The following is a 9,393-nucleotide window of genomic DNA, read 5'->3' as shown; positions in this document are numbered from 1 at the left end:
CAAGGAACCAGTGACATCACCGAGGCTCTCTATATTCATGAGAATGCGGTCTATCAAATGACAAGGAACCAGTGACATCACCGAGGCTCTCTATATTCATGAGAATGCGGCCTATCAAATGACAAGGAACCAGTGACATCACCGAGGCTCTCTATATTCCTGAGAATACGGCCTATCAAATGACAAGGAACCAGTGACATCACCGAGGCTCTCTATATTCCTGAGAATACGGCCTATCAAATGACAAGGAACCAGTGACATCACCGAGGCTCTCTATATTCATGAGAATGCGGCCTATCAAATGACAAGGAACCAGTGACATCACCGAGGCTCTCTATATTCATGAGAATGCGGCCTATCAAATGACAAGGAACCAGTGACATCACCGAGGCTCTCTATATTCCTGAGAATACGGCTTATCAAATGACAAGGAACCAGTGACATCACCGAGGCTCTCTATATTCATGAGAATACGGCTTATCAAATGACAAGGAACCAGTGACATCACCGAAGCTCTTTATATTCATGAGAACGCGGCCTATCAAATGACAAGGAACCAGTGACATCACCGAGGCTCTTTATATTCATGAGAACGCGGCCTATCAACTGACAAGGAACCAGTGACATCACCGAGGCTCTTTATATTCATGAGAACGCGGCCTATCAACTGACAAGGAACCAGTGACATCACCGAGGCTCTTTATATTCATGAGAACGCGGCCTATCAACTGACAAGGAACCAGTGACATCACCGAGGCTCTTTATATTCATGAGAACGCGGCCTATCAACTGACAAGGAACCAGTGACATCACCAGGTGTCATCTCCACGATACTGCTGTGCCCACAAAGTGTTGGTCACTTACAATACAGGACTCGTTCCTTAGACTTCACACCCTTGTGCTCTCAGAATCTCAGGCATTTAGATGTCCTAGAAACCCGGAGTGGTTCAAGGTCTCTACTAAGAAATCTGGGGAATCAAAAGCTTTCCATCAAAATGGCTAAATGGCGTTTTCAGATACACAAGGGATATAATCTCTATCAGAATAACCAAGCCCAATACTTGTATTTTTTGGTCCTTTAAATGGCAGGGCCTGTGGGCAAGAAGGGGCTCGTACCAGTTCACCTTCAGAAAAAGTTAGTATCGGTGCCGGGTAGTACATTGGTGCCGGAAATAAAGGGAACTTGTCATCACTTTCTTGCTGCTTTAGTCATTAGGGCCGTCCCCAGTGTCTTCTCCCCACCAGCCTTCATTGCTAAAGGGAAACTATCAGCAGCTTTGACGAATCTAACGTGCCAATATCCCCCATTGTGCAGGAGACATCTAGGATAAAGGTAATTTTCCATTACATCTAGGATAATTTTTCATTTTTCTATGTATATTATGAAATAATCCGAAGATCTCGCAGTTTTCATTTTCACCACTGGGGGTAAAACTAAGCTGAGACTTCCTGTTGTGTCTGTGGTGATTAGAGGAGGCTGCTGTAAAGTGATCTGTACAATTTTGCAGCAACATGTGACACCAGCTCCCTGTGGAATGACCTTTTCAAAGTCACAGAGCAAAATCAGTAATGTTTCACATTCATCTTAAGGAGCCAGAGTCTGTCTATTGTCCTCTATGTTCATGAGTCTTGCTGTAAAGCATTTTACTAAATGATGTTAAAAACAGTTTAGGCAAGATGGCCGCCCCCATAACAATGTACAAAAAGTGAAATAAAAAAAAAAAAAAAAGACAAAAAATAGAAACAGATTAGAATAGGAGAACAACTTTTTTGATCTGACACTAATCATAAAAAGAAATCATAAGTGACACATTCCCTTTAGGGTGAAAGTCGTGTCTTGTATCTTTTGACCCTGATGATCAGGCCGCTGAGCCCCAATACAGTACTGACAGCTAATGCAAAGATGTTCCACCAGGGAAGACTTTTGCTTCTCAGAATGGATACTTTCTTGGGGGCCATGCTTCTAAGTTTGTTTGTCACCTGGAGGAACCTGAGTCCTTTGTGTCAAAAAAGCTGCTTACTGGATGCTCCCATTCCCACATCTCCACAGGCTTCAGTTCCAGTGAATGTATGGTTATGGGTGGTGGTAGTAGATGGTTTCCGGCACACAACATTGCCCTAACAGGCCTATCTTCTGTAACCTGCTTGGCTTTCCTGGTTTATCTTTTGTGCCCATGGCTGACTGGGCGATCAGAACTGAAATCTGCCCCAGCTATCATCTAGCATAGATTCTACACCGGAGGTTATTCTAATTTCTGTGGTCACAACCCTCCTTTTTTTTTTACAACAATGTCCATACCTTAAAGAAGAGGTCCGTCCATTTATGATACATGGCAGCCGGCAGGGGGGAATTTGATAACGAGTAGGAACTTACCTCTCCACCTGTCCGCGGCGAGCGGCAGGACCGGCCCTAGGATGACCGCCGGGTTCCAGGATCGCATGCTGACACGTCACGACCCAGCTGATGGACTGGCCTCTAAGCCAGTCAGTAACTGGGACAGGATGCTTCTCCAGTCACTGATTGACTGAGAGGCCAGTCCATCAGTTGTGTAATCTCAACTCGGGAGAAAATGCCTGCCGGCAGAAAGCGGCCCTGTATTGTCTTTCCCTTCTAGTTCTCGAGTGTGTTGTAAGGCGAGTTGTGTTTTTTCTTTTTAATCTGCTTTGCACAGGGGGCCATCTATAAGGGGGAATATACAGGGAAAATATACAGGGGGCATCTATAAGGGGAATATGCAGGGGGCATCTATAAGGGGGAATATACAGGGGGCATCTTTAAGGGGGGATATACAGGGGCCATCTAATCTATAATGGGAAATATACAGGGGGGGCATCTATAAGGGGGATAATGCAGGGGGCATCTATAAGGGGGATAATACAGGGGCCATCTATAAGGCGGATAACACAGAGGGGGGGCATATACTATAAGGGGGGTCACATAGTGTCAGGGCTACTCTCTAAATTAGGGTGTAAAGGGGCCAAAACAGATGTGCAGTTTGTAGAGAGATGAGGATGGTGACAGTGTGAGGAGCCTAATATGTCTGTCTGGCAGATTCTGTGGATTCGTGGCTCGGAGAAGTTCCGATGGAGAACAAAATGAAAAGGAAACAACTCTGATCAGAGAAGACGTCCCCTGTGATTAACTTGATATAACTGCACTGTAATGTATATGGTGTACAGAACCTGTGTAGAGCTGGGTACCTCTATATGACTGTATAAGGCGATAGTGATCTGTGTACAGTGGATTAGTCAGTAGCAGCGGTGGTGTTAGTATATGGTGGTTATAGTTGTTACTTGTAATCTGGTACTCTGTTTTATTGGTCTTAGTTCACAGGATTTGGTCAGTAACAATATGGTGGTGACGGTAGTGGTGTGGCGGTAATATTTCCCCCGTGTATACTGGTGTTATTGGCAAAAGTGGTCAGTAAACTAGATTTGGTCAGTAATGCCGCTCTTGGTATATATATATATATATATATATATATATATATATATATATATATATATATATCTTGGTCGAGGCCCAAGTTGACGGTCTGCAGCCCTCAGGATATGCTGGGAGTTGTAGTACAGTAGTACAATCCTCTAATAACTGCTGCTTTAGACAGATGTATTGCTGGACCTTCAGGGCTGATGGTTGTCACCCACAGATTGCAGCCACCAGGACACTCTGCACACAGTGATTTATTAAAGTGCTGTCCACTCAGAAACTACAACTCCCAGCATACCCTGAGAGCTGTATAAATGTAGGGATTTGTCACAGATACAGATGAATCCAGGAAAGGACGGGGTCAGCATGTCGTGTCTCACTGGTTCTATATTGGTGGGCCCCAAGGATCATTTCCTCTGGGCCCCAGGTACCCCAGTCCGACACTGGGTGTGAGGGCCTAGTGCTGGGCATTATCATTCCTGAGGATTAGGTGGATACGATGAGATGGAGATCCTGCACTTATTCCAAGGAAACCTGAGAGACCCGGCTTATCCTGGCAATGCTTCTTATATTGCAGAGCTGATCTTCTCCTGAACACTGCCAGCTTTATCAAAGAAGAAGGGGAAATGGATGGTGGATACTGAAAAACATTCCTCGAATTGAGTTACAATACTCTGGTTATAGACACTGCGAGAAACTAGCTGTCGTCCAACCTCTGCCTAAGGCTTTGGACTGCAGAATACAATCCCCAGTCAGACGACTCCGATCAGCCTCACGGGACCCAAAAAAACATAAACAAGTGACTCCGTCCCTCGTGTCATGCAGCGCGCCAAGGGTGAGGAGCTGTCATTCAGCTACGGTGCAGCGTGTCAGCTCTGCTTCATTCCACCAACCAGACACCTGCCCTGGGCCCCGCTCTATGCATTCCACAGGCTGAGGCCAAAACAACAGGGTGACCAGGCCTAACATCCGTATGTGGGCCGCAGCCCAATAACATACCGCCCTCCTAACATAACTGTACAACTCCAATGGGAAATCCACCTACCAACCCACCTGTCACCAACACATTACTGGTCAGGATTCTGGGAGAGGTGGGTAACAATCTCTTTAAGAGTTATAAATAAAGTCAGATTGGTTATAACTCTACTTCCCCCCCAAAAAAGCAGATAATAGGTTTATATTTTTGTACAATGCTGCCACCTTGTGGCTGTAACAACGAACCACAGGGCATGAAAGGAACAAGCAAGGTAACTTTTTTTTTTTTTTTTTTTTTAAATCATTGGTATCTTTTCTGAATTTCATGTTGTTTTAGTGAACCTGATCAGAAGTTATCAGTCACTGTAGTAAAGCGTAAAGGAGTCAGTGTATTCCAGCCTGCAGGAGCGGATAACAGAAAGCAATGGCTTCAAATAATCTTGATATCATTAAGTTAATGCCAGTCGATGTGGGTGAGGGGTAAATATGTTCACTAAGTATCAGGACCGCAAAACCGCCACCTGTGGGCAGACGTGTAGTTTGAAGCCTATGGTCCCCAAAGCAAAATCTATTACAGGGCCCCCCAACTATAATGCTTCATTCTTAATACTGGCGGATAGGCAGGTACTACAGCTGATTGCAGATACTTTTTCTACTTTGGATGTAGTTCTAGTGTAACCCACGTTGCATATTATGTCAATATTGTTTTGATCCATGGAAGGTTGGTGAGAGGGAGGGGGATAGGGAAGAGAGGGAGGGGGGATAGGGAAGAGAGGGTATGCCCTCTCAGGGTTTTGTTTGCATTGTTTAAAAGAAAAATGTAAAACTTATTAATAAAAATAAGTTGATTTTAAAAAAAGAAAAAAGAAAGGAAGTCCAGGTTCCACATACTGAAAGACCTAGTTTCCATAACTTTTTCAGGGAAGCATTTTCTGGTCTTGAAGACTCCCTACATCACCATGTTGGAAAGAGAAAGGGGTCGCCTTCTAGTGCAGTAATACGTGTAAAACGAAGGGAGTGAGGATAAGGTGAACAAGTGTACACTCACCTGGATGAGTTGTGCAAAGGATCGGCACAACTCTATCAATCGCTCCAGTAACACCGCTGCCAGCTCCAGGTTATTTATTCAAACAACGTGTTTCGGCCCTGTATTAAGTCAGGGCCTTCCCCAGCTCCCAGTAAAGTATCATGCCTGTGACCCGCAGTATCACTGAGCACTTCCAGGTCACCGGGCAACCATACACACAATCTTCTAAAAATACAGGGGGAGATTTATCAACCATGGTGTAAAGTGAAACTGGCTCAGTCGCCCCTAGCAACCAATCAGATTCCACCATTCATTCCTCACAGACTCTTTAGAAAATGAAAGGTGGAATCTGATTGGTTGCTAGGGGCAACTGAGCCAGTTTCACTTTACACCATGGTTGATAAATCTCCTCCACAGTTCGTATATAAATGACAGACAAATAAAAATGTAAACTACCTCTCATACACCAGCATGTTGGAATAACACAACTTCAGACCTGCGGGCAGAGAATGTATGAAACTACCGGGGCACAAACAACAAAAATTGACCTCATCAATGGAGAAACCTTAAAAAAAACCTTGAGCTACAGGTAGAAGATTCTCACATTCAGTACACTACGGATCCTACAGACTGGTGCTCTAGTGGATTGTATCCCCGCCCGGCATCATATCAATATAATGCCGGGAGTGGGGAAAGTGTTTAAAACTTTGTGGCACTGTAATGACACCAACAGCACGGTGGCTGCTTCATTACAGTGCCACAAAGATGTATACGCTATTGGTACATGATGCCGGATGGGAATACAGTCCACTACACCGCTAACTCCATAGGTTCCCAGAACATAGGGATAAGCCCTAACACGGCACAAACACCACAGCCATTACCAGGGGTGTAACTAAAAATGGCTGAGCCCCATAGCAAATTTTCCAAGGTGACCCCCCCCCTTCCCGGCTACTGGGGAAGAAATGGACACATGGTTTCGGCCACATGCATTGTCTGGATCTTTTTGTCTACATGGTTTTTAATTGCTTAAAATTTAAACAAATTTGCACATTAAATGATCTGCACATTGTCTGTAGTGATTCTCGTCACAGGATTGGCAGGTAAAAGCTTCAGACAATGCACATTTAACATACAGTGCTGGCCAAAAGTATTGGCACCTCTGCAATTCTGTCAGATAATACGCAATTTCTTCCAGAAAATGATTGCAATCACCAATGCTTTGGTATTAATCTTTTCTTTTTTTTTTGCTTACAATTAAAAAACACAAAAGAGAATGAAAAAAAAGTCAAATCATTTTACACAAAACTCCAAAAATGGTCCAGACAAAAGTATTGGCACCCTCAGCCTAATACTTGGTAGCACAACCTTTAGACAAAATAACTGCGAACAACGGCTTCTGGTAACCATCAATGAGTTTCTTACAAGGCTCTGCTGAATTTTACACCATTCTTCTTTGGCAACTTGCTCGCAGTCCCTGATTTGAAGGGCACCTTCTCCAAACGGCCATTGTGAGATCTCTCCACGGGTGTTCTATGGGATTCAGGTCTGGACTCATTGCTGGCCAGGCCAAGTCTCCAGTGCTTTCTCTCAAACCATTTTTTAGTGCTTTTTGAAGTGTGCATTGTCCTGCTGGAAGACCCCTGACCTCTGAGGGAGACCCCTGACCTCTGAGGGAGACCCCTGACCTCTGAGGGAGACCCCGACCTCTGAGGGAGACCCAGCTTTCTCACACTGGGCCCTACATTATGCTGCAAAATTTGTTGGTAGTCTTTAGACTTCATAATGCCATGGACACGGTCAAGCAGTCCAGTGCCAGAGGCAGCAAAGCAACCCCAAAACATCAGGGAACCTCCACCATGTTCAACCGTGTTCTTTTCTTTGAAGGTCTCTTTTCTCCCTGTAAATTCTATGTTGATGCCTTTTTCCAAAAAGCTCTACTTTTGTCTCATCTGACCAGAGAACATTCTTCCAAAAAGTTTTTGGCTTTCTCAGGTAAGTGTTGGCAAACTCCAGCCTGGCTTTTTTCTGTCTCTGGGTCAGAAGTGGGGTCTTCCTGGGTATCCTACCATAGAGTTCCTTTTCATTCAGACGGCGACGGATAGTATGGGTTGACACTGTTGTACCCTCGGACTGCAGGGCAGCTATAACTTGTTTGGATGTTAGTCAAGGTTCCTTAGCCACCATTCGCACAATCTTTTGTTGAAATCTTCCGTCAATTTTTCTTTTCCGTCCACATCTAGGGAGGTTAGCCACAGTGCCCACATCTCAGGAGGTTAGCCACAGTGCCCACATCTCAGGAGGTTAGCCACAGTGCCCACATCTCAGGAGGTTAGCCACAGTGCCCACATCTCAGGAGGTTAGCCACAGTGCCCACATCTCAGGAGGTTAGCCACAGTGCCATGTCTTTACAATTCTTGACGACACTACACACGGTAGACACAGGAACATTCAGGTCTTTGGAGATGGACTTGTAGCCTTGAGATTGCTCATGCTTCCTCACAATTTGGCTTTTCAAGTCCTCAGACAGTTCTTTGGTAGAGATGAGCGAACCGGGTTCGGGTTCGAGTCCATCCGAACATGAACGATCGGCATTTGATTAGCGGTGGCTGCTGAACTTGGATAAAGCTCTAAGGTTGTCTGGAAAACATGGATACAGCCAATGACTATATCCATGTTTTCCACATAGCCTTAGGGCTTTATCCAACTTCAGCAGCCACCGCTAATCAAATGCCGAAAGAATAGAGATGAGCAAACCGGGTTCGGGTTCGAGTCGATCCGAACCCAGTTTGCTCATCTCTATTCTTTGGTCTTCTTTCTTTTCTCCATGCTAAGGCTGGGTTCACACTACGTATATTTCAGTCAGTATTGTGGTCCTCATATTGCAACCAAAACCAGGAGTGGATTAAAAACACAGAAAGGATCTGTTCACACAATGTTGAAACTGAGTGGATGGCCGCCATATAACAGTAAATAACGGCCATTATTTCAATACAACAGCCGTTGTTCTAAAATAACAGCAAATATTTGCCATTATATGGCGGCCATCCACTCAATTTCAACATTATGTCAACAGATCCTTTCTGTGTTTTTAATCCACTCCTGGTTTTGGTTGCAATATGAGGACCACAATACTGACTGAAATATACGTAGTGTGAACCCAGCCTCAATGTGGTCACACAAGGACACAGGACAGAGGTTGCGTCAACTTTAATCCATGTCAACTGGCTGCAAGTGTGATTTAGTTATTGCCACTACCTGTTATGGTAATGGTGCGTTTACACAGGCAGATTTATCTGACAGATTCTGGAAGCCAAAGCCAGGAATGGATTTAAAAAAGAGGAGAAATCTGTCTTTCCTTTATGACCTGTTCCCTGTTTGTAGTCTGTTCCTGGCTTTGGCTTAAAAAATCTGTCAGATAAATCTGCTTGTGTAAACACACAATAACAGTTGCTGTTAATTACACAATTTAGAAAAACATCACATGATTTTAAAAATGGTAGTTACACTTTATTCAAGCAATGTATATTAATGTTACTCTCCAGAGTCCCCCATTGAGCCACTTTGTTCCAGTCTAATTACATTTCACCTAGACAGCTCTGCTCCACTCACATCATACAGAGACAGCTCTGCTCCACTCACATCATACAGAGACAGCTCTGCTCCGCTCACATCATAGAGAGACAGCTCTGCTCCACTCACATCATACAGAGACAGCTCTGCTCCGCTCACATCATAGAGACAGCTCTGCTCCACTCACATCATACAGAGACAGCTCTGCTCCACTCACATCATACAGAGACAGCTCTGCTCCGCTCACATCATACAGAGACAGCTCTGCTCCGCTCACATCATAGAGACAGCTCTGCTATATACACATCATACAGAGACAGCTCTGCTCCGCTCACATCATACAGAGACAGCTCTGCTCCGCTCACATCATACAGAGACAGCTCTGCTC

The sequence above is a fragment of the Dendropsophus ebraccatus genome, chromosome 14, assembly GCF_027789765.1.
Source record: "Dendropsophus ebraccatus isolate aDenEbr1 chromosome 14, aDenEbr1.pat, whole genome shotgun sequence".
NCBI lineage: Eukaryota > Metazoa > Chordata > Amphibia > Anura > Hylidae > Dendropsophus > Dendropsophus ebraccatus.
This window is presented reverse-complemented; position numbering follows the sequence as displayed.